Source organism: Balaenoptera physalus (assembly GCF_965194825.1).
Source record: "Balaenoptera physalus genome assembly, chromosome: 10".
Lineage (NCBI taxonomy): Eukaryota > Metazoa > Chordata > Mammalia > Artiodactyla > Balaenopteridae > Balaenoptera > Balaenoptera physalus.
In genome coordinates this window covers 25,703,288-25,725,847 of record NC_138889.1, presented here as the reverse complement: position 1 = coordinate 25,725,847, position 22,560 = coordinate 25,703,288, and the positions used below count along the sequence as shown (strand labels likewise).

At 41.6% G+C, this 22,560-nt stretch overlaps 1 protein-coding gene and 1 long non-coding RNA gene across 9 annotated transcripts in view; both read right to left on the bottom strand.

Annotated features, from left to right (window-relative positions):
* Window positions 1-21,473, bottom strand: part of LOC309636366 (uncharacterized protein) — a 91,729-nt gene extending 70,256 nt beyond the window's left edge. For all 8 annotated transcript variants that reach the window (XR_014249976.1, XR_014249977.1, XR_014249978.1 and 5 more), the window contains exon 1: window positions 4,187-21,473. The gene's annotated coding sequence lies outside the window, so the exon portion shown is untranslated. The remainder of the gene's footprint in view (window positions 1-4,186) is intronic.
* Window positions 1-22,560, bottom strand: part of LOC309636388 — a 472,824-nt gene that overhangs the window by 206,155 nt on the left and 244,109 nt on the right. The gene's annotated exons all lie outside the window — the stretch shown is intronic.

Below are 22,560 nucleotides of genomic sequence, written 5' to 3'. Positions count from 1 at the left end.
ATTTGGAAGACTTCTCAGTAGGCATCTGGCCTCTAGCCATGGAAACCAAATCAAATCTTGGGCTGGAAGAATATGGTGCATGCATATGCAATTGATTCATCCATTCAACTGGTATTTACAGACCCCTATTAGGGGCAGAGTGTCTATTTCAACTTGCTGGCTTGGGCTTTATTGTTGCCTATGTTAGTTTGCTCTGTGGTCATCCTAACACAGGGTAGCATAGCCTTAAATGTTATGAGTAACTTCCACTCCTGTGGCCATTTCTCAACTCCTGTGACAGACCTCTCCACTCTCAGGTTTGCCTTTACTTTTATTGGGCCAACCAGTAAGCCAGGATGAGGGACTTAGAACCTAGGTGGATGTGGCTCAGAAGGTGGATGGGATTGGGGTCATGTTTCCCATCCTCCCTCGTTCCAGCACTACCTCTGGCCAGTGACGCACCTGGAAAGCCACTATTCTGATTTCTGGTACCAGAGCTGGAGGCTTTAGATGATCTGAGCACTCGGGGACCAAGAGAGATGCTATATGTTTATTATCCTGATGATCTCTCTTCCATGCAATTTATTCTACTTCCCTGGAGAGTTCTATTTATTAGTCATCCTGTGGCCATACCACGCCAAAATTCACAGAGAGAGAAGAGCCCTGGCTCCATTTTACAACTCCTTTTCACCATACCTGCTCTGTACTTTGGGCATACATCCCAGAAGTAGAAGGAGATCAGTTCTTCACCTGCTTCCATTTTTGCTCTCTCCTCTTTTGATTACAGATGTTTGTTAACCTGACTTGTTCCCTTCTGAGTTCCTTGGGGGTTGCTGTGCTCATTCCCAAGGTCTTGGACTGTACTTTTCATGTAAGGAGAGCTCAATACATATTTGTTAAATGAGTGAATGAATGAATGGATTACAAAATGATACAAGTTGTACCCTCACAACACTTTTGTTTAAAAGAAGTTGAAAGGTCAGATTTGCAAAAAAGCTACCCTTCCATTCTCCTGGATGGAAGAGAGTAGTAACTCTCATTTTGCATTCTCGAGAAGGCAGGCAGATATATGTGAACTTAATTTGCAAAGCTGCTTTAAGACATTTTTCTATAAACCAGCCCAACAGAATGCTTCTGTCTAGGAAACAGAAAGGCCAAACAGATGTCAATGGGCTAACCTTTCCCACACCATCATCGGGACAAGAAACAGTTAGTCCTGCAGGTGTTACTTAAGCCACTATCTCTGGACTTGATCACATACCCTAGTCATTAACCATGAATCCAGCTCAACCCATCCCAACACATATGGTGAAGCACTTAGACTGGGTTTCTTAATTCTTACATTTACATTGTTGTTTGGCTCCCCTACCTTGGTTGTTAGGGACCATGCAACCTCTTAAAGACCCCTAGAGCATGGAAAATGTGACATCCCTGGTCTAATGCAAATAGCCCCAGGCCAGACAGATGTGCCTATAAGATTATCAAATCCCCTGCCATTTTCTTCTGTCGCCTTATTGACTTTCCATTTCTTTTTTTAAATTGAAATATAGTTAATTTACAATATTATATTAATTTCAGGTGTAAAGCATCAGTATTTTTACAGATTTTACCCCATTATAAATTATTGCAAGATAATGACTGTAATTCCCTGTGCTGTATAATGTATTCTTGTTGCTTATCTGCTTTATATGTAGTAGTTTGTATCTCTTAATCCCATACCCTTAATTTACCCCTCTCCCCTTCCCTGTTGCTGTTGGTAATCACTAGTTTGTTTTCTGTATTTGTGAGTCTGTTTCCATTTTGCATATATACTTATTTGTATAATTTTTTAGATAAGTGATGTCATACAGTATTTGTCTTTCTCTGACTTATTTCACTAAGCAAAATGTTCTCTAGGTCCATCCACATTGCTGCAAATGGCAGAATTTCATTCTTTTTTATGGCTGAGTAATATTCCATTGTATAGATATACTACGTCTTCTTTATCCATTCAACTGTTGATGGGCACTTGGGTTGCTTCCATATCTTGGATATTATAAATAATGCTAACTTTCCATTTCTTTTATTCTCTGCACACCTTTCTCAGCTCCACCTCTGAAGATGCAAATACTTATAAAAAATATGCTGAGTGCTTTCTATGGGCCAGACACTGTGTTAGGAGCGTCACACATTACTGAACATCACTCTCACCACAACGTTTTGAGATCAGTACAGTTATGATTTCCATTCTATGCACAAGACAAGGAGACAGAGGAAGGATGAGCCACTCATTCAAGTCACACAGCTAGTCAGTGTCAGAATTAGAGTTCAAGCCCAGGTCCTCCTAACTCTAATGGCTACTCTTTTAACCACAATACTGTTCTCCAACAATTTGCTCTGATCTTGAAGTAACTTGTTCTAATTCTGGGAATTCAACTCTGGGATCATCTGCAAACCTGTCTCATGGAAAGACTAAAAGTGTCCATCACTGCTTCTCTAGTACTAGTCCTCTCCCAGTTCCCACACACCCCCAGCACAGCTCTTCTGTGCATCATGAAAGGCATGATGAATAAATAGCAGTGGTGGGCAAATAGAAGGTGCCACAAAATACTTGTTCAGCTAATTGATTGGTTGCTGGTTTTCTACCCCAGGCAGATAGGCCATCTGGTCCTAGTTCTGGAGTCACTACTTTGTCTCCTAAAGGGTGGTTCTTGGGGCTCTTCTGATTCTCTGCCTTTTGTTTGGCAGGCTGTCACCCACCTACCCAATGCCCTGCCCACCCTCCACCACACAGGCACAGCACACTTTACCCACTCTCCTCTCTGCCTGAACTGTGTAAATTCACAGACGAGAATCTGGGAGAGTTATCCAAGTGATCCCCCCCTCGTGGGGCATCTCAATGGTCAGCACACACTGGAGCCCCTTGGAGTGATGTATTTCAGCAAGCACTGGTTTCTAAGGGAAACAAAGGTGCTTGAAAAGCACTTTCTTTTTCAGGGTGAATGTGGCCAGGTTAGGCAGAGTACACCTCTCCAGCTCCATCCCCTCCTAACAGTACAGAACCTCTCAAGAACCCAGCATTTGGGAAACAATCCTCCTCAGTAGAATGCAAAGCTGCACTCCCCCTGCACCCTCTGACACCACAGGCAGCCTCAGCCTCTGCCATCCTGGGGCCCTGTTTTCCACTAATATGCTCATCTTTCAACTGCTTTAGCATTTTGCTTTCCCAAGCCTCTTAATCCCTCATAATTGAATATATTTTATGCTGATGAGCAGTGGTATTAATCATGCCTCTGGGCCATGCCTAAAGGGACATTTTATTTCATTCTTTCTTGGGCCTTATGCCAGCCTGCACTTTTTTTCCACCTCTAGGAAATAGGCTCTCTCCATGAGTTTGCAATGTGAGCTAGAGGTGAGGCAGGACTTCCTGACCTTTTGAGACCCAGAAACTAAGTACCCCAAGGGAATAGCCTTAAAAGAGAGATTTTTAAGAATGGAGACACTCTTTTCCCTTCATTGTCATGCAACCAGCTACCCATTTCATGTTGGAACCCTGGGGACAAATCAAATGATGCATGGATTCTTCTCTAAGGCTGAGAGTGCAAAGTCTCCTATCCTACTAGGTTTCTGTATGTTCTCAAGAGGGAGACAAAACAAGAGGGGTGAGTGGGGAAGATTTACAACCTGACTGGAATTCATAAGAACACAAAGTCAGCTGAGGGTCCCCTGAAGATTAAGGATGGAGCCAATTGCCTGCAAACCTTCCATTGATCTGACTTCTCCAAAGGCTTTCCTAGTGGCCACACCATTCCGCCAGAAGCATTGTTTCCCTCAACTTCAAAGCTGGGATTTTGTTAAATTAAAAATGCATAAAGCCACAACCTTGTTTTCTTTCAATTTTAGTGCTCACGGAACTAGAAAGGATTGATATGCCAGTAATAGCAGACAAGAGGGAGAAGAATTTATGACCCCAGAAGTGCTGAGGCAAAGCAATAGAAAGAAGCATTTAAGTCTTTCTATTAAAGTGACTCATATTAAAAAATAATAGAAGCTGGGGTGGCAGAGGCCTTACTTATTTCATCAGTGATGCCAGCAGTCAGCAATTTGTCATGGCTGGAGAACAGGCAACAACCGTCTACCCCATGAATGAGACAACGCTCAGCACAGCCTGTCAGCGAAAAGCCGATTGTAATCTGGGAACACGGAAATAGACAGTTTAAAGACTCACGTGGAGGAGACAGGAGAGACAGCAGCCTCACTGTCTGATGCTGTAGTGCAGGGGGATCTTGGATTTCTGTCTTAGTCTGTTTGGGCTGCTATAACAAAGTACCATGGACTAGGTGACTTAAACAACAAGCATTCATTTGTCACAGTTCTGGAGGCCGGGAAGTCCAAGATCTTGGTGTTGGCAGATGCAGTTCATGACGGGAGTCCTCTTCCTGGCTTGTAGATGGCCACCTTCTCACTGTATCCTCACATGGAGTAGGAGGTGAGGCGGAGGGAGAGGGATTGAGAGAGAAAGAGAGAGAGAGAGAGCGCTAGCCCTCTTGAGTCTTTTATAAGAGCACTAATTCTTCATGGAGGCTCCACCCTCATGACCTAATCACCTCCCAAAGGCCTCATCTACAAATACCATCACACTGGGGATTAGGGTTTCAACATATGACTTGGCAGGAGGTGGGGAGGACAGGAATATGCAATCCATAACAATTTCATTGCCCTTGAAGTGCCAAAGTTTAAAATTAAACAAGAGGAAGAGAATTCAGCAGTTAACCTTAGAAAGCTGGGGTTTGTTTCTTTCCAAGTGACAGCCTCTGGAAAGTCTGGCCTAGTCATAGCAGATGTGACTCACTGTGTTTTCACATTCTTCCTTACCAAGGATATGGAAGACTTAGATGTGAACACTTTGACCTTTCCCTCTCGCTGTAAAATGACACCTTTCCTTAGCTCCTCCCCTCCTTCCCCAGAGAGTGAGAGAATGAAGTATAAATAGGCCCAGGTTTCCTTTAGCTTTAATTTAAAAAAAAAAAAGCAACAACAATGAAAACCTCCTTCATTTGATAAATGTGTCCCTTTAGCATCACCTCATTTCTTTCTTTATACACAGATGAGTTCCTCAACTCTTTGTATACAATTTCTTTCTTTTTTTAAAAAAAATTTGTTTATTTTATTTATTTATTTTTGGCTGCGCTGGGTGTTCATTGCTGTGTGCGGGTCCTCTCTAGTTGCAGCGAGTGGGGGCTACTCTTCGTTGCGGTGCACGGGCTTCTCATTGCCGTGGGCTCTCCCGTTGCAGAGCACGGGCTCCAGGCATGCAGGCCTAGTAGCTGTGGCTCGCAGGGTCCAGAGCGCAGGCTCAGCAGCCGTGGCACAAGGGCCCAGTTGCTCCCCGGCATGTGGGATCATCCTAGACCAGGGCTTGGACCCGTGTCCCCTGCATTGGCAGGTGGACTCTCAACCACTGCGCCACCAGGGAAGCCCTGTGTACAGTTTCTGACCCTGTGTCTGCTCCATCCATTCACTGCCCAAATCCCTAGAGCCAAGCATCCATTCTGCTAGAACTGTTCCTGCCCAGGCCACCAATGGTTTCCAGGCACCAAGTCCCAAGGTCCCTCAGCATCCTTTGGTGCTGTAGACACTACCTTTGCTTCTTGAAATTCTTTTTCTCCTCCTTTGACCTCAGAAACAATATTGTGGTTCTCCTTCACATCTTTGATACAAATTTGCATCTAGGGTTGAACATGACCTCCTACTTGCTCATTATAGCCCTTGGGTACCTCCCTTTATTTATTGATGACTTTGGTATCTGGATATCTCTCTACTACTATGACTATGACGACTACTACTACTACTACTATTACTACTGTCATTATCCTTGGGGACTTCAATATCTACATGATGACCCTTCGAATACTCTGACTTCTCAGCTCCTTAAGCTCCATATCTCTGATAATAATGTCCTGCCCCCACCTCAGCCTCATTCACATGGCCACACCAAAACCTTCACATCAACAAACCACCTTTGAAACCTCCACTTCAAACATCACCCTCGCGGAGCACAATCTCCTGCCTTCCCTACACACTCTCGTACTCCCATTCCAGAATTTCTATGACCTCTTTGGAATCTCTAATTCATTGACCCCAAAGTGGTTTTTCAGACCACATTATTCTCCTCATATCCTCACCAAGATAGTGGCAATTGGAATTGAGAGATAGGATATTTAAGACTTTGAATTTTCAAGGGTAGATGACTCTTGGATGTATGGAGTGAAGGAGAAGCAGACTCTTGCTATCTTGTTTGGGTGACTGGTCTCAAGAACTGAAATAGGGAATGCATGTTAAGGAAGAAAGGAGTCAGTGAAGAGTTTAGGTTTGGACAGGTTGAGTCAAGGTGTCTGGTGGACTCCAGCAGGCACTGGTTGTACACGAAAGTACAGAGCCAGAGACTAGGAAGTCATCAAGGTATAGACTTCATTATCTTTCATTTATATGACAGTAACCTCCTAATTCAACTCTCTGCTTCCAGGCATGCCCCTTCCAATCCACCCTGTATTCTAAAATACGAAATTCATCCTGTCACTGACCTACTTAAGACAATTTACCACCTCTTATTGCCTTCAAGTTAAAGTTTGAGATATACTGGGACTTTCAAGATCTAGCCTCTGGCACGCAGCCAAGCCTAATCTTCCACCCATTCGCCATTTGCTTCCAGTTCACTAAATGTGAAATATGCATTCCTGCATTTTATCTCTAGTAAACTCCTGTTCATTCTTTAAAACTCAACTCAAATGCCACTGAGTTAGCAAGGCAGAATCCCTGCTTCCACCTCTCTTGTTTCCTCCCACTGTTAGTTGTATTTACATCTTACAGCACTTACCACACTGGTTGTGTAATGCATGCAAACTCGTTCCATTAGACAGTGAACTCTTTGTGGAAAACAACTTTGCTTTGTTCCTCACTATTTCTCCCCATGTTCAGCTGAGTGCCTAGCACATCATAGATTCACCATTTGTGTTGTTGGACTGAATGAGTAAAAGCCTTCGCTGGTGTTTTGGACCTTGACGCCACCATTCTACCCCCATGGTTTCTTTGCCAGAGAAACAAATGAAAAATTTGTGATAAAACAATCCCTAAGGATTCTAAAGGAAAGGAGAGGAGACCATTCTGTGTTCTTATTTCTTCTTTTCTCTTAACTTCCTATATGCAAATAAACCTCTAGCTTCAATCAGACCTAAGAATCTCTACTCCTCCTCCTGCACAGCCAGAGATAAGAAGATGAAGACAAATTCCTCTAGGACCAGAGGTTTTTCCTTGGACTTCTGTTGGAATTTCAAGCAACTCAGGAGGGCAACTACTATTTTGTATATCCTCTCAGGATACAAATAAGTGTGTGGGAAACCCTGAGACTTCTGAATTTGTGGATTTCTCCCCATAGTGCAATTTAACTGTTTTGAAAGAGTATTTTGTTGTTAAAGGATGTAAAGGAAGTATGGCTGTAGTCTTGGCTCTGCTCCTGTGTAACCCTGAGAGAAATGTTTGCTGTCACTGGGACTATGTTTATCATTTGTAAATAAAGGGGTTTGGAATAAATAATCTCTAACATTTATCTCAAATTAAAAAGCTTATGGGACTTCCCTGGTGAGGCAGTGGTTAAAGAATCCTCCTGTCAATGCAGGGAACACAGGTTCGAGCCCTGGTCCGGGAAGATCCCACATGCCCCAGAGCAACTAAGCCCATGAGCCACAATTACTGAAGCCTGCGTACCACTACTACTGAAGCCCATGCACCTAGAGCCCGTGCTCTGCAACAGGAGAAGCCACAGCAATGAGAAGCCTGCGCACCACAACGAAGAGTAGCCCCTGCTCCCCGCAACTAGAGAAACACCTGCACAGCAACGAAGACCCAGCACAGTCATAAATAAATAAATAAAAGCTTATGAGGGCTCCAAGTTCCAGTAGGATAATAGTAGGTACTTAAATCCAAATCAATTCACACATCTCAAAAAAAAAAAAAAAAAGATCGACAGAAGAGTAAATACACTCATAACCCAGCTATAGCATAAGTAAGAAACCAAGAATAGTATGAAATTAAAATTAAAATCATGCACAAGTCAGGAAATAAACCAAACCAGCAGAGTCATCTGGAGAATGCATGCCAGAGAGAAGAGAGAAACAAGGGGTGGAGGAGGTGAAGGAGGTGCAGGGACCAGAAAGAGAAAGTACCACCCAGAGTAGGGAAATGATGAGAAGAAGTTGGAGACTTATTCTGAGCTCTGGCTACTGGGACATCAACTGGTAAAGGCTTGAAGATGCAAGGGGCCAAAGGCAGCAGTCTTGAGTAGGGGTTACTTCTGAGGGAGAGAAAGAAGACTTCCAAGGAGCATCATTTGAAGGCTTAATAGCGAAGGGAAAGAAGGAACAGGAGGTAGATATTAATGGTCCTACAGAAACTAAAGAGAATCACCAACTCAGAAGGCACCCAACCCCTCTCCTATCTCAGGTACCATGCAGTAAAATTGCATTTTATATCTCAACAAGAGGGTACTCTTGAACTAACAAAATTCTGGTAAGTCTTCCCCTGAAATAATTTTGGTAAAACTTCTTCATCCCTGTCTTCATGCAACTGTTACTGCTAGTCTGGGAAAATAAATAGTTCAAAGTTAGCAGAAAATTACAGAGAGTATCCGTACAAAGTTACTATAAAAAGAAAAATCAAAATGAGATTTTAAAATATTTCAGTTGGTGAAAATTCTTCCCCAAATTCAACCACGAAGCAGAAGAAAATTATACCACAACACCTCAACCTGGATTAAATATCCTCAAACAGGCATTTGCATATATAAAAACAATTCAAATTAGATATTAAAAAACTGAAAACAGAAACAGACCTAAAACAGAAAGATATGAAACAAGTGTTCACTAAATTTAGAAAACAAATTGAAGAAAAAGACAAAATCATCTTAGAAATGAAAACTAAATTACAAAGGGCCCAAGAGAGAATACATTTAACTAAAAATATAATAAGAGACATTAAGGAAAGACACAAAACAGTCAAGAAAACAAAAACGATGGAAAGAAGGTGTTTAAAAAATAATTAGAGAAAAAGTAATTACTATAGAAGACAGCAAAGATAATCCAATATAGATAATTGGAGTCTCTGAAGAAGAAAAAAATAGAACAGAAATAATATTTAAACCTATCATTCAAGAAAACTTTGCAGAAATGAAAGACCAGGATCTGCGTATTGAAACGCCACACCATGTACCTGGGAAAACTAACTGGAATGCTTAAGTTAGCACTATCTCAACCCAACTTAAAACTTTCATCTCGCCTTGATATTTGAAAGAAAGATTTGAAGTTAGGCTTCTCCATTTCTGCCAACAATGGAACAATACTTTCAAGAAACTCAAGAAAAGAGTGTGAGCAAAGAATTTTATATCCAACCAAGCAGTCCTTCAAATACCAAAGCTAGAAGAAAAGTTTTAAACATACAAAAATGGAGGGAAATCTGTACTCAGAAACTTTTTCTGAGGAATCTACTAGAAGTCAAGCTTCATCTAACCAAGAGATGTCTGGGAAACTTCAAGAAAGGAGTTAGAGAAAGTACTGAATATGTTTAATTGTTGCTCTAAGACTAAAACCAATGTGGGTCAAGTGTAGAAGACCATAATGCAAATGCTAAATGCTCTATAAAAGTAAATATAATTCAAAATTTAAAAAGACTGAGGAAGTGAGAGATAAAGAAGAAAGAGAGTAAACTCATTGATGGTCACATAGGTAAGTAGAGAGGAGTCAAAGGTTACATTTAAACTTAAAAACCAAATAGTAAATCTCTAAGTAAGAAAAAAAGGGGCTATGGGTGTCATAAAAAGTATAAAATACTAGAACAACCATAAAAATTCTTAAATTCTGAGGGAAATACAAAAAAGAAAAATAAGCAAAGAACAGATAATAGAAAGGAACACAGTAAATACAACATAATGCTTATAGTAAATATAACAAAAAAGATGTCAAAGTTGGAGCCAAACCTTATTCACATTAGTAAATGTAAATGTACTTAAGTTTTCTATTAAAGTAAAGAAATTTTTGAGTTGGCTCAAAGAGCAAAACCCTATTATGTGATGAATACAAAAGATAAATGTAAAATGAAGTAAATCAAAAATGCTAAAAATAAATTGTTGGGGAATTGTATCAGGTAAATGGAAACAATAAGAAAGAAAGGTTCTGATTCTAACATCAGACAAAGTAAAATTCAGACCAATGATCTGAATAGAAAGTGCAGAAATAGTCCAAGTACACACGGATGTTTAGTATATTATAAAGGTGATGTCGCAAATCACCGAGAAAAAGATGGACTTTTTAACAAATGGCATTAGAACAACTGAAGCACCTCTGAGAAAATGATAAAATTGGCTTCTTTCCTTCACATCATAAGCAGAAAAAACTCCAAATGCACAAAAGATCTAAATATAAAAGATGGAACCATACAAGTACTAGAGAAGGGGAAAGCCTTTCTAACTATGATTGGATATCCAGCTACAATTTAAAAAAATAAAATCATTATTTAACTACATTTTAAAAATCTTCCCCATGATAAAAAACACCATAAGTCTAAAGAGAAGTGAGAAATTGGGAGAAAAAAATTATAACATGTATAACAGATAAAAAGCTAATATCTCTAATATATTAACATTGAGAATAAATATTTTAAAACCTTATAAAAAGTATTAAAAGTTATAAACAGTTCAACAAAAAACATAAAATGTCTCTTAAAGATATTAAAAGATATTCCACTACTATATATAAAATATATATATATATAAAATAGGTAAACAAGGACCTACTATATATAAAATAGGTAAACAACAAGGACCTACTATACAGCACAGGAAACTATACTCAATATCCTATAATAGCCTACAGTGGAAAAGAATCTGAAAAAGAATATATAGATGTATATTTATATACATATGTATAACTGAATCACTTTGCTGTACACTTGAAACGAACACAACATTGTAAATTAACAAAAACTAAATAAATAAAAAATAAATTTATGCACATACACACACAAATATTAAAAGATGTCCTACTTCATTCTTAATGAAGAAAGACAAATTAAAACTAAGTTATTTACTCACCTAAAAATTTAGCAAAAATTTCAAAATCTTGACAGCCAGTCTGTTGGCACTCTCACATGCTGTTGATGAGAATGAAAAAATGGTACAACTCCTATGGAGGAGACTTGGGCAATATCTGATACAACTACAAAGACATTTACCCTCTGGCTCAGCAGTCCCATTTTCTAAAGTTAACCCTGAAGATACCCCTCCAACAACTACACAATGAAAACAACCACAAGGTTTTTCTTTGTTGCACTGTTTGCAATAAAAATGATTGGAAATGATCTAAATGCACATCCACAAGAGTCTGATTAAATAAATGGCATAACGTCACATAATAGAGGACTCTACAGCTGCAAGAAGGTGTCTATGAACTGCTACTGAGTGATTGATGTATTATAAACTAAAAAATGTATATATGTATGTATTTGTTTATTTTTACAAAACAAAACACAGGAAGTTGAACCAGGAAATAACGAAATTGGTTACGTAAAAGGGGGTGAGTAGGAATGAGGTTAAAAGGATTAGGGAGGGGAGGGAGAATCCTGAGTATGATTTTTATATAGCTGTAAGAAGTTAACATTTTATGTATTTTAAAAAGTAAGTTAAATCAACAAGGAAGAAAGAAGTGGATTTACATATTCAAAACATTAAGCTAAATCAGTAAAAAAAATCTAGAGTTGAATACAAATAAAACAAATAGCCTTAATTGTACATCAAAATAATAAAGTAACCAAATAGAAAAAAAAAAGGTAATTCAAGTAACTTTTGAACAGAATACATTGGCTGAATACCCTCAATGAAATATATTCTAAGGACAAACGAAACTGTAATGAAATCTTGAACTTTAATTTGTTGTTGGTAGTGGTGTCGATGTTGAATTCCGACACTATTTTGTTTGTATTGTAGGAGCAGGCAAATCCTATTTGCCAGGGTTCAAGATACAAAGGTAGGATGGGGAGGAGGAAAGGGAGAACCCTGTGGCATTGAATTGGAATTGAGTATATCAGTATAAATTCATGATTGTGTATGAGTGATATATAATATATATGTATATACATATGTATGTTTTTTTCAACCTAGCTCTGTTGACTGAAATGGCCCAGAAAAATGACATCTTACTTTCAGTGAGCATACTCGGTATTGTGAGTTGAATTGTGTCTCCCACAAAGATATGCTGAAGTCCTAACCCTAGATACCTGTGAATGTCACCTAATTTGGAAGTAGGGTCGTGGCAGATGTAATCAAGTTAAGATGAGAGCATACTAAATTAGGATGAGCCCCTAAATCCATGACTGGTGGCCTTATAAGAAGACAGCCATGTGAAGACACACAGACACACAGAGGAGAGATAGTCCTGTGAAGACAGAGACAGATATTGAAGTGAGGCAGCTACAAGGCAAGGAACACCAAGGACAGCTGGGAAGCACCAGAAGCTAGGAAGAGGCAGAGAAGGATTCTTCCTTAGATCCTCCAGAAAGAGCATGACTGCCAACACTTTGATATGAGACTTCGAGCCTCTGGAATTGGGAGAAAATAAACTCCTGTTGTTTTAAGCCACCTAGTTTGTGGTATTTTTGATATAGCAGCCTTAGCAAACTAATACATCCAGCAACTAAATCTTGGATTCTAAATACCATTTGACCCACACACAAAAATAGGGGCTCCTTAAAGAAATACCTGGTTCCAGAGGTCTGAGGCATCTTATTGTGCTGGAAAGCAAGAATGTGCTCAAAAACTGATGGGGCTATGACAAAAAGACCTAGGAACCAGCTTAAAGAGGCTCTCATTAACCAAATTTGGAAGAGTTTGAGTGTTAAAAAGAATAAGGAAATGTGATTGCCTAGAGTGATTACAAGAACTAACAAGGAAGGGATACAAGGAAACTTTCTGCAATGATGGAAGTGTTCTGTATCTTAGTAGGGGTGTGAGTTACATGAATATATATGCTTGTCAAATTCAGCTAACTGCAAATTTAAGACCTGGACATTGTACCATGTGTAAATTATATCTCAATTTTAAAAAAGAATAATGACAGTAATAGATTATAACATATTGAACTTAATTTTTTTAAGTTCATGAGTCCATAATGATACTAAAAACAAAAGTTGAAGGAAGGAAAGCTCTTTTTAACAGAAGAATGCCAGCTAGCACATGTAGAATTATAGGATTAGAAAATCTCCATTTTTCAACCACCAATGCAATACTTACTTCAAGCAAGGATAATCAATGTAAGCTAAAATATTAAATGAATAGTTTTGGAGATCAGGACAGTCAAATAGTCTCAAAGTACCATCCAACAGGTAAGGGGAAAGGTGCCTTTGCAATGAAGAAATCTGGCAGACACCAACTTAACCAAAAGATCAAACCTAACATCAGTAAAAATGGAACAGATCAATTTTTTGTGCCTTTGGATATGCTCTGATTGGGATGCAGCCCCACTTGTATTACACCTGCCAAAACCCATGATATTGAATCTAATCATGAGGAAGCATTTGGACAAATCCAAATCCTCAGGCATTCTTCAAAGCCACTGGTCTAGATTCTTCAAAAGGTCAATGTCATAAAAGACCAAAAGAGAAGGGGCTACTGCTCTAAATTAAAAAAGATTTAAAAGACATGAAAAAGTAAATGCAATGCTGGACCATTGACTGAATACTAAAAAAAAAAAAGCTATAAAAGTCATTGTTAGGACAATCATGGAAATTTGAACATATGTTATATATTAGGTAAAACTATGGCATCTTTGTTAAATGTCCTGAGTGTGATCATTATAATGTGGCTATGTAGGACAGTGCCCTTTTTCTGAAAAGAGAAAGGGAAAGAAAGCAAATATGGCAAAAGATGCTAACAATTAGAGAATCTATGTGAAGAGAATATGGGTATTTATTGTACTGTTTTTTTCCAATGATTGGTTTAGTATTTTTCAAAATAAAATAGTAGGCAAAATGCTATTTTAAAGGAAAGAAATCTACAATTTTTGCTAAGTTTTTGCAAAATACCTTTTGCATCTCTCTGTCACTTTCTCATCTTACTGCCCCCATCCTAGCTCCCAGCCTCATCATATTATAGACAGGATCATTGGAAGTTACCTCAACACCTCTTCCTCCTCCAAAATAATTTTTCTAAACAGAGCTTTTGTGAAGAAACACCTCTGCACAATTTATTTTTTCCAATAGGTCCAAGTTGTCCTGGGGCTAAATTCAAAACTCTTTAATCTGGCAGTTTCATTAGTTCTGAACCTGTGTTTCAAATTGCTGGCCTGACATCTCCATGTGAAAACAACAGTATTCTCAGATTTAACACATCCAGCACAGAGTTTGACACTTCCGCCTCCCAACCTGATTCTCTGCTCTGTTTCCTATTATTTAATGGTGTCACCATCCTCCCAGTAACCCAGGCTGGCCCTCTCAGGATCAGCCTAAGTTCCTAGCCGTTCTTCATACCCTACACCAAGCCCTTACGGTCTGTTGAATTCATCCTCTTGTCAATCTCTCTTACATTAGACCTTTATCAACTCTAAGCTCTAACCTATTAACTGCCTACCAAATGGTCTCCCTGATGTTCCATAATAAATGTTAAATAATTATCTATTGATGGAGGGCAATGAGGAAATGAAGACCCTGACTTTAATTATTACCCTTTCCACCCCCTTCTTCTCCCCAAACAGGCTTATGACAAATGTCTCTCAGAAAGAAGGAACAGCAAAGCAGTTATTGCCTACAGTCTTAGAGGAGAAAAGTGCCATAGAATTCACTGCCTTGTCACCTGGGGCCCTGAATGCTCAGTGTGACCAGTGGGACAAGGAGATTAAAAAACAAACAAACAATTCAGTCCTAAGGCCTGCTGTCCTAATTCCCATTTCAGAAAGCAAGGGCAAAAACCCAGCTGGAACATTCTAGCTATTTGAAGAGCACAGGCTTTGCCTGCCTCTAAATCATTACTTGCTGCAATGTGCCTGGTGTTCATGGTGCTTGTGAGGCACAAGCAAAATGGAATTGTGCCCCATCTGGCCACCCACTCCTGGCTATGGTGGTTGAAGACAGATGCTCTAAAGTAGGGTTTGGCAAACTATGCCCAGCAGTTCAAATGTGGCCCATGCCCTGTTATTTATAGCCCTCTAGCTAAGAACAGTTTTTACATTTTTAAAGAGGTATTAAAAAAAGGATATGTGAAAGAGACCATATATGGCCTGCAAAGCCAAAATATTTACTATCAGGGTCTTTGCAAAAGAAGTTTACTCTAAAATCATACAGGCATGAGTCTGAACCCCATTTGTGACCTTCAATAGCCATGAAACCAGAGGCAACTGTTTCACCTCTCTCAGCCTCAGTTTTCTCACCTGTATATGTAGATGAAACACTCCCATTCAGGATGTTGTAAAAATTAAGTGAGCTAGCATTGGTAACCTATTTAATATAATTCTTGGTACATAAGTACTCCATAAATGTTACTGATAATTGTAATAGAGAAAAAAATTATTAGTTAAAACAATCATATCTGTCTTTTAAAGAAGAAAACATAATTCATATTAAGGAGGATATAAAGCTCTAAACAGCTCCCTTCCCTGGCTGAGATTAATAGGGGAGGATGAAGGGAAAGATGAAAATCTCAAAACTTCTGCCGATTATTCCAGGCTGCCAAAGAGGCGACTTGGAATATATAACCTACTGTTTAGTAGAGGACATCAATGTCTTTGCATACATAAACAGGGGATCAGAGCTGAGCAGGGGATGGGGAGACAAGTTGATATACAAAATAAAGAGAGGAGAATTGGGTTGGAAAGGGGGAATCAGGCTTCCTGTCAGGGCATGATGGCAGATTGAGCACACGATAAGATCTCCTCCTTTGCTGAACTCACAGAAATAGTAGAAAATGTAAAAATAGTAGAAAAAATAAATACACACAAATTCAGGTTCAAAGGCAAGAAACAGAACTCTCAGTAAAATGGAAAACAGAAAGATATCCCTAAAAAGAAGAAGCTGAACTCTTTAGCTTAATCCAAGTACCATGACAGGACAATTAGGGTGGCATTTCTAGCTTTTTAAAGCTCAGGATTACTACAAGTAGGCTATCAATACTAATGCAGGTCAATGACCAGATCCCGAAAACAAGTCCAATCTTCTACTGTTTGACCTAAATCCTGCTTGTATGAATGGCTTAAGAAACTAAGCCATAAAGGAGGTGGTCATACAGGCCTTCTATTGCATGGGCATGATAGGACATACAGAGAGAGAGAGACAGGGAGCCAGGACAGTGGCACCACTGGCTTTTGAAAGGTCATTCTACTTTTCAGTGATGCTGACTGCCTGAAGGTAGAGGCTAGGTAGAAAGTCCGCCTAAGGTTCCTCTTTCATACTCAAAATTGGGCAGAAGCATCAGTTGAATGAATGCTCTGGTCACTGAAGATGGAAAAGAAGTCTCCATGGGGTGCCTCACTATGTAATTCTATATCTCTAATGGCAGAGTGGGCTGCCTTAACAGCAAACAACAAATTAACCAGAAAGCAATGTCAAACCCAGAGTAAGAGTCCTACGTGGTCAGTATAAATTTTTTGTCCCCGCAAAAAGTGAAGAGTCCCATAGAGTCAATAGGCCAACAACACCTAGCCAATGTAGTCATATAAAATGGACTCTCAATGGGCCCATGCTGCTAGCAGCTGGTACCAAAAGAAAATGCATCTGCATAATAAGGAGGTGGAATTCTCTAGTAATGACCACTGCCTACATGTACTAGTGAGACAAGGGTCAGGATGGAGGATAAGACAACTTGAGTCACAGCATCCATGTTAAAGACAATGGCAAGAAGAGGAGTTTTCTGGTTGTTATCATCCTAATAGATTTGGATACTCACCCTATCCAATAGGCTTAATATCTTTCCACAGGTGCCTCTGCCAAAGCAGTTTGGTCTTAATGGGAAATATGTCCTCCCGAGAGGACCAGTGAATGAGGCCATTATCCACAGTCCAGGAGTCATTCGGCAGGAGATGGAGGGAGCGGACAAGTGGGCAACCTTGGTGATGACTATATGCAGAGCCTCCACCCCGCCCCCGACTAGAATGAGGCACCAGAGCCCTTATACACTCATGTAGAAATCTCTCAGGGATGGATAATCACAGTTGCTCTCATTCTCTAATCATATCACACAGAATCATTCAGAACCAGGGCAGATAGTCTTCCTCACCCACTCAAAAGTCAGATCTACCATAAAGCAACAGGCAGTTAAGAACATACAACCCCTGAGGGTACCACATGCATGGCCAGGGGATAGCTCACCACCACTACATGGAAGTGAAAGATATCCATGGAAGGATGCCATGATCCAGATATACCATTTCTACCCAAATACAGTCATCTATGGCATGGCCAAGATTGTTTTACGCCAGATAGGATATAACCTAAGTAAAACACTAAACACTAAAATGTGGGGTGCATGTCGCTTCGTTGCTTTTCTAAAGTAAATGGGCCTAATGGTCATGATATAGAGGCTCAATTTTAATGAGATCTCTATAAGCAGATAAAAGTTGACTTTCCACAGGAGAGTATCTAAAGACTAATAGTAGGACTTTGCTTACATAGAAGTTCAGGAATCATTTCTACAGGGAGGAACCTACCAGAAGCTCAAGAAGGCATATGGATCTAACATAGATGCAAAGGAATGTGATGCAGAATAGCATGCAGCCAGGGTAATAGGATATCAAACAGGGCTCACTTTACCAGCCTCTACACCAACTCAAGACCTCTTGTTTGGGTGTCCGTTCAAAGATAGAAGGCATGCGTGAACCCTGGTGGATGGCTTTGTGCAAGAGGCTGAGAGCAGGACTATAGATGCACCATCAAACAACAGCATGAGTAGGTGCTGGACCACCTAGTTGGAAAAGGACTCCTGCAATGACACTTTAGCCTGGAGTCCTGACAATTCAAGGCCCAGACAGTGGTGCTGGGATCCCTGACTTTAGATTAACTGTGAAGCCATTCCCTAAGAAGCCATCTCCTTGTCACATGGGAGATGAGATCTTGATGATCAGAAAATGATCCCTGAATGAGGACACATCAATATGCTATCTCAGGACAATTCCTGGGATAGAGTGGGAGTTATATCAAGAGGAGAAAGGTCTCATTGCACTATATAGTGACAGAGGGATGGACAGTGAATGTGTACTGGTGAGATTCCCAAGTAGTGGTTGGAGTGGAAAGGAATAGAGTAGACAGTTTTGGCTAGATCAATGGCCACATATCATTGGAGTGTACAGCTATGATTTGTTCAATCGTGGTGATGTTATCAGGGAAAAAGACAGGCAGGCAAAGCTATATCAACTAACCATCTCCAGGAAACAGTGAGGTTCCAAAAGCCACTGCACTTTTTAATTAACCATGCCAGGAATTGAAGGGTGATAATGGTAAAACTTCAAATGAACTTCATCTGAAGAGGCTCATTCCATTAAGCTTTCTGGGGGAAGTAAGATTCAGAAGAAGTAATGAATAAATGAAAATCTGATTTTATGCATATCTTAATCTAGTGATGCTGAGGCCTTCTCAACCCGGGGGAAGAGCTCTGGTAGCCAAGACATGAAGAAATGCCGTGTACTAACGTGAGAGAGCCTGGAACAAATATAGAATAGTTATAATATATAAGATAGTTATATTTTCTTATCCGGTTAAAATAAATCCTGAAAGACCTTAGCAAAGCCAGGCACAACTTGACTACAACGTTTCTGTGTGTCTAGTCATAAACCACCTGCACCTGTACGGGGTAAAACAGCTATTTTTCTTGACAAAGGCTACCACCAGCAGCTCTGGAACAAATCAGGCATGAATCAATAATGACCTTTCTTCTTGTCCCACAAAAAAAGAGATACCACTCACTGAAAGCAAATTTAATACCATAAATGGAAGCAAAACAGAGACAAACACATAGGACAACATCATAAGCAAAAGTGGTGAGAAAACATCACCATGGGTGGTCAGGATTTAAGGGGTTGTTGCTTGCAAGAAGCACTATGGTGTCTCAAGTCTCGAGTTTAAGACTTCTTCTAGATCCTGTTCAGTTATATTTCCCACCCCTGGGGGGTGAAAGCAGCTTCTACAAGAAGCAGCCCTTGAGAGGAGGTTGTGGTAGAGCGTGGCCTGCTCCTCCTGTTATGCACTGGCCCAGAGCTCCTCCCAGGTCCTCTCAGGGTGGTGCTGTGAGAACCTTATTCTTAGTGCTCCTATTGAACAGTGATGATGCTGATGATTGGATGGATGAAATTCATAAATATTTCATTGGGGAAGCCAGCCCCCAAGATGGCCCCAATGATCCTGGCCCCATGGCCCCTGCTATAGTCCCCTCCCACACTGGGCTGGGCTATCCTGTATAACCAATAGGATGTTGCAGAAATGATGGGGTGTGTGTGTGAGACCTCCAAAACTAGGTCATGAAAGACATTGTTCTTTCTTGGGTTACTTGCTCTGGGGGAAGACAGCTGCCACATCATGAGGTTACTCCAGCATCTCAGTGGAGAGGTTTATGTGGTAACAGATTGGGGGCTCCTGCCATCAGCCAGCACCAACTTGCCAGCCATGTCAATGGCATCTTGAAAGTGGATCCCCCATCCCCCTGCCCTTTTAGATGATGGCAGCCTCAGTTGACATTTTGACTGCAACCTCATGAGACACCTCAAGCCACCCAGCCAAGCTGCTCCCAAATTCCTGACCCACAAAAACTGTGAGGGATGAAAAAAAAAAAAGGTGTATTAGAGTAATTTGCTGCACAGCAATAGATAACTAAAACTCACATAGATAGAAAGCAAGTAGCTTATGAGATACAGGCAAAACATGTAAGATGTGTGAAGTATAGTTGATGAGTGAGTAAGTAGCTTGTGAGACATATGCAGAATTCATAAGATATGCTAATTATAGATAATAAGTTAGTAACCTGTAAGACATGCTAAAGATATACAGAATAAATGGAATGTACGATGCAACAAGTAAGAGTGTTTCTTACAGACAGAATGTGATGGAAAGAACAGGTTATGATATCCCCCCTCTGGGCTGACAGCTAGGTCATGCCTAAATCAGCAAGCCATAGGTTGACATCCATATGGTCTCATTTTGGCCCCATGTGCTCTGTGCAAGAAATGCAAATAACATTCTTGGCTGTTCAGAAGGTTAATTGGCAAGCTATAGCTGTGGCCAATCATACTTGTTCTTGCCCTTGTGATCCTCTTATCAGAGAGCAAATGCATGCTTTGGCCCAAGGGACCCTCTGTGTACTGGGCCTTATGGCTCAGATCTTAATTTCCATCCTCATAACCACCCCATCAGCAGGCAAGTCTGATGCAGCAGAGAGAGAGGACATATAAGCATTGTGTAACCCAAGATTTAGGGAGTATGGTCCTTCCACCTGCTTGCCCCCAACCTAAGTGAGTTAACCCACCCCAGCCCTCTTCCCTTGTCTCTCGATTTATGTTTTAAATAAATTTAAAGAAACCATGTATTTTGATCACCTTAATTTGGTCTGTGAGCCTTTCTGTTCTGAAACCTCTGAAATAACTTACGCCATAGAGTACTTATTGCATCAACGTAATTTCCCACATAGGAGGGATCGCACTTTACTGCTCTGAGCCTCAGTTGTCTCATTTTTGAAAAATGGAGCTAACGTTACATACTGGGAAGTACTCTAAGAACAAATGAGATACTTGTGAGAAGGCATAGCAAAAGTGCCAGGCACAAGGTAGGCACTCACCAAAAACAGCTCCTTCTGCCTTTGTATGACCCTGTACAGTGGCTAAACTCAGCTTTGTCATCAATTAAAAAGGTATCATAATACCTACCCCACAGAGTTGCTACAAGGATTAAATGAAAACATTTTTGAAAGCACCTAGCACAGGGCTTGACACACCATAGACGGTCAATCCATTTTAAAATTCCATTTTCTTCTTCTTACAAACTAAAAAGAATAATAAAACAGTATAATAGCTGTTTCAAAAACGTGGGAAATCTCTTTACCCCCACCACCAACTCAGGTTACCGCCTTGGCTACTTCCCCTGCTCCCCATCACTTTGAAGGGTTAGAGCTTTTGTTCCTTTATGGAGAATTACAATTCGTCCTAGAGGAAGAAGCCAAATGACTTAAATTCCACCCTAAGACACAAATGACTAACAATAGATCCTTGCACAGAAAGAAAGATTTTATAGGGAGAGGGAGGAGGGAATAAGAAGACAGGGTTCACAGGAAGGGCACTCAGAGGTGAGAGAAAGAGAAAGGCTTCACGATGAGGGCCTGGAGACAGGCCATAACAGAGGCAACCTTAGCTGCCAAGGGAGCCCCTCCCTCAGACAGCCCCTCCCACACACAGCCCCTCCCTCACACAGCCCCTCACACAGACAGCCCCTTCCTCACACAGACACTCCACACACAGCTCCACCCATGGACAGGCCCACCCTCTGACAGCCCCTCCCTCAAACAGCCCCTCCCTCAGACAGTCCCTCACACACACACAGCCCCTCCCTCAGACAGCCCCTTCCACACACAGTCCTTCCCTCACACAGCCCCTCCCACGGACAGCCCCTCCCACACACAGCCCCTCCCTCACACAGCCCCTCACACAGACAGCCCCTTCCTCACACAGACACTCCACACACAGCTCCACCCATGGACAGGCCCACCCTCTGACAGCCCCTCCCTCAAACAGCCCCTCCCTCAGACAGCCCCTTCCACACACAGCCCTTCCCTCACACAACCCCTCACAGGGACAGCCCCTCCCACACACAGCCCCTCCCTCACACAGCCCCTCCCACACACAGCCCCTCCCTCACACAGCCTCCTCAGACAGCCCTCCACACACAGCTCCACCAGTGGACAGGCCCTCCCTCAAACAGCCACTCCCTCAGACAGCCCCTCACACACACAGCCCCTCCCTCACACAGCCCTTTCCACACCCAGCCCCTCCCTCGGACAGCCCCCTCAGACAGCCCTCCACACACAGCTCCACCAGTGGACAGGCCCTCCCTCAGACAGCCCCTCCCTCACACAGACAGCCCCTCCCCCACACAGCCCCCTCACACACAGCCCCTCCCTCAGACAGCCTCTCACACAGACAGCCCCTCCCTCACAGGGACACTCCACACACAGCCCCTCCCAAGGACAGCCCCTCCCTCAGACAGCCCCTCACACACAGCCCCTCCCTCACACAGACACTCCACACACAGCTCCACCAGTGGACAGGCCCTCCCTCTGACAGCCCCTCCCTCAGACAGCCCCCTCACACACACAGCCCCTCCCTCAGACAGGCCCTCCCCCACACAGCCCCTCCCCCACCCCAGCCCCTCCCTCCGACAGCCCCTCCGACACACAGCCCCTCCCTCACACAGACACTCCACACACAGCTCCACCCATGGACAGGCCCTCCCTCTGACAGCCCCTCCCACACACAGCTCCTCTCACACACAGCCCCTCCCAGAAGATGAAGATGTTCAGCCCTCAAGGTTGTAGGAGTC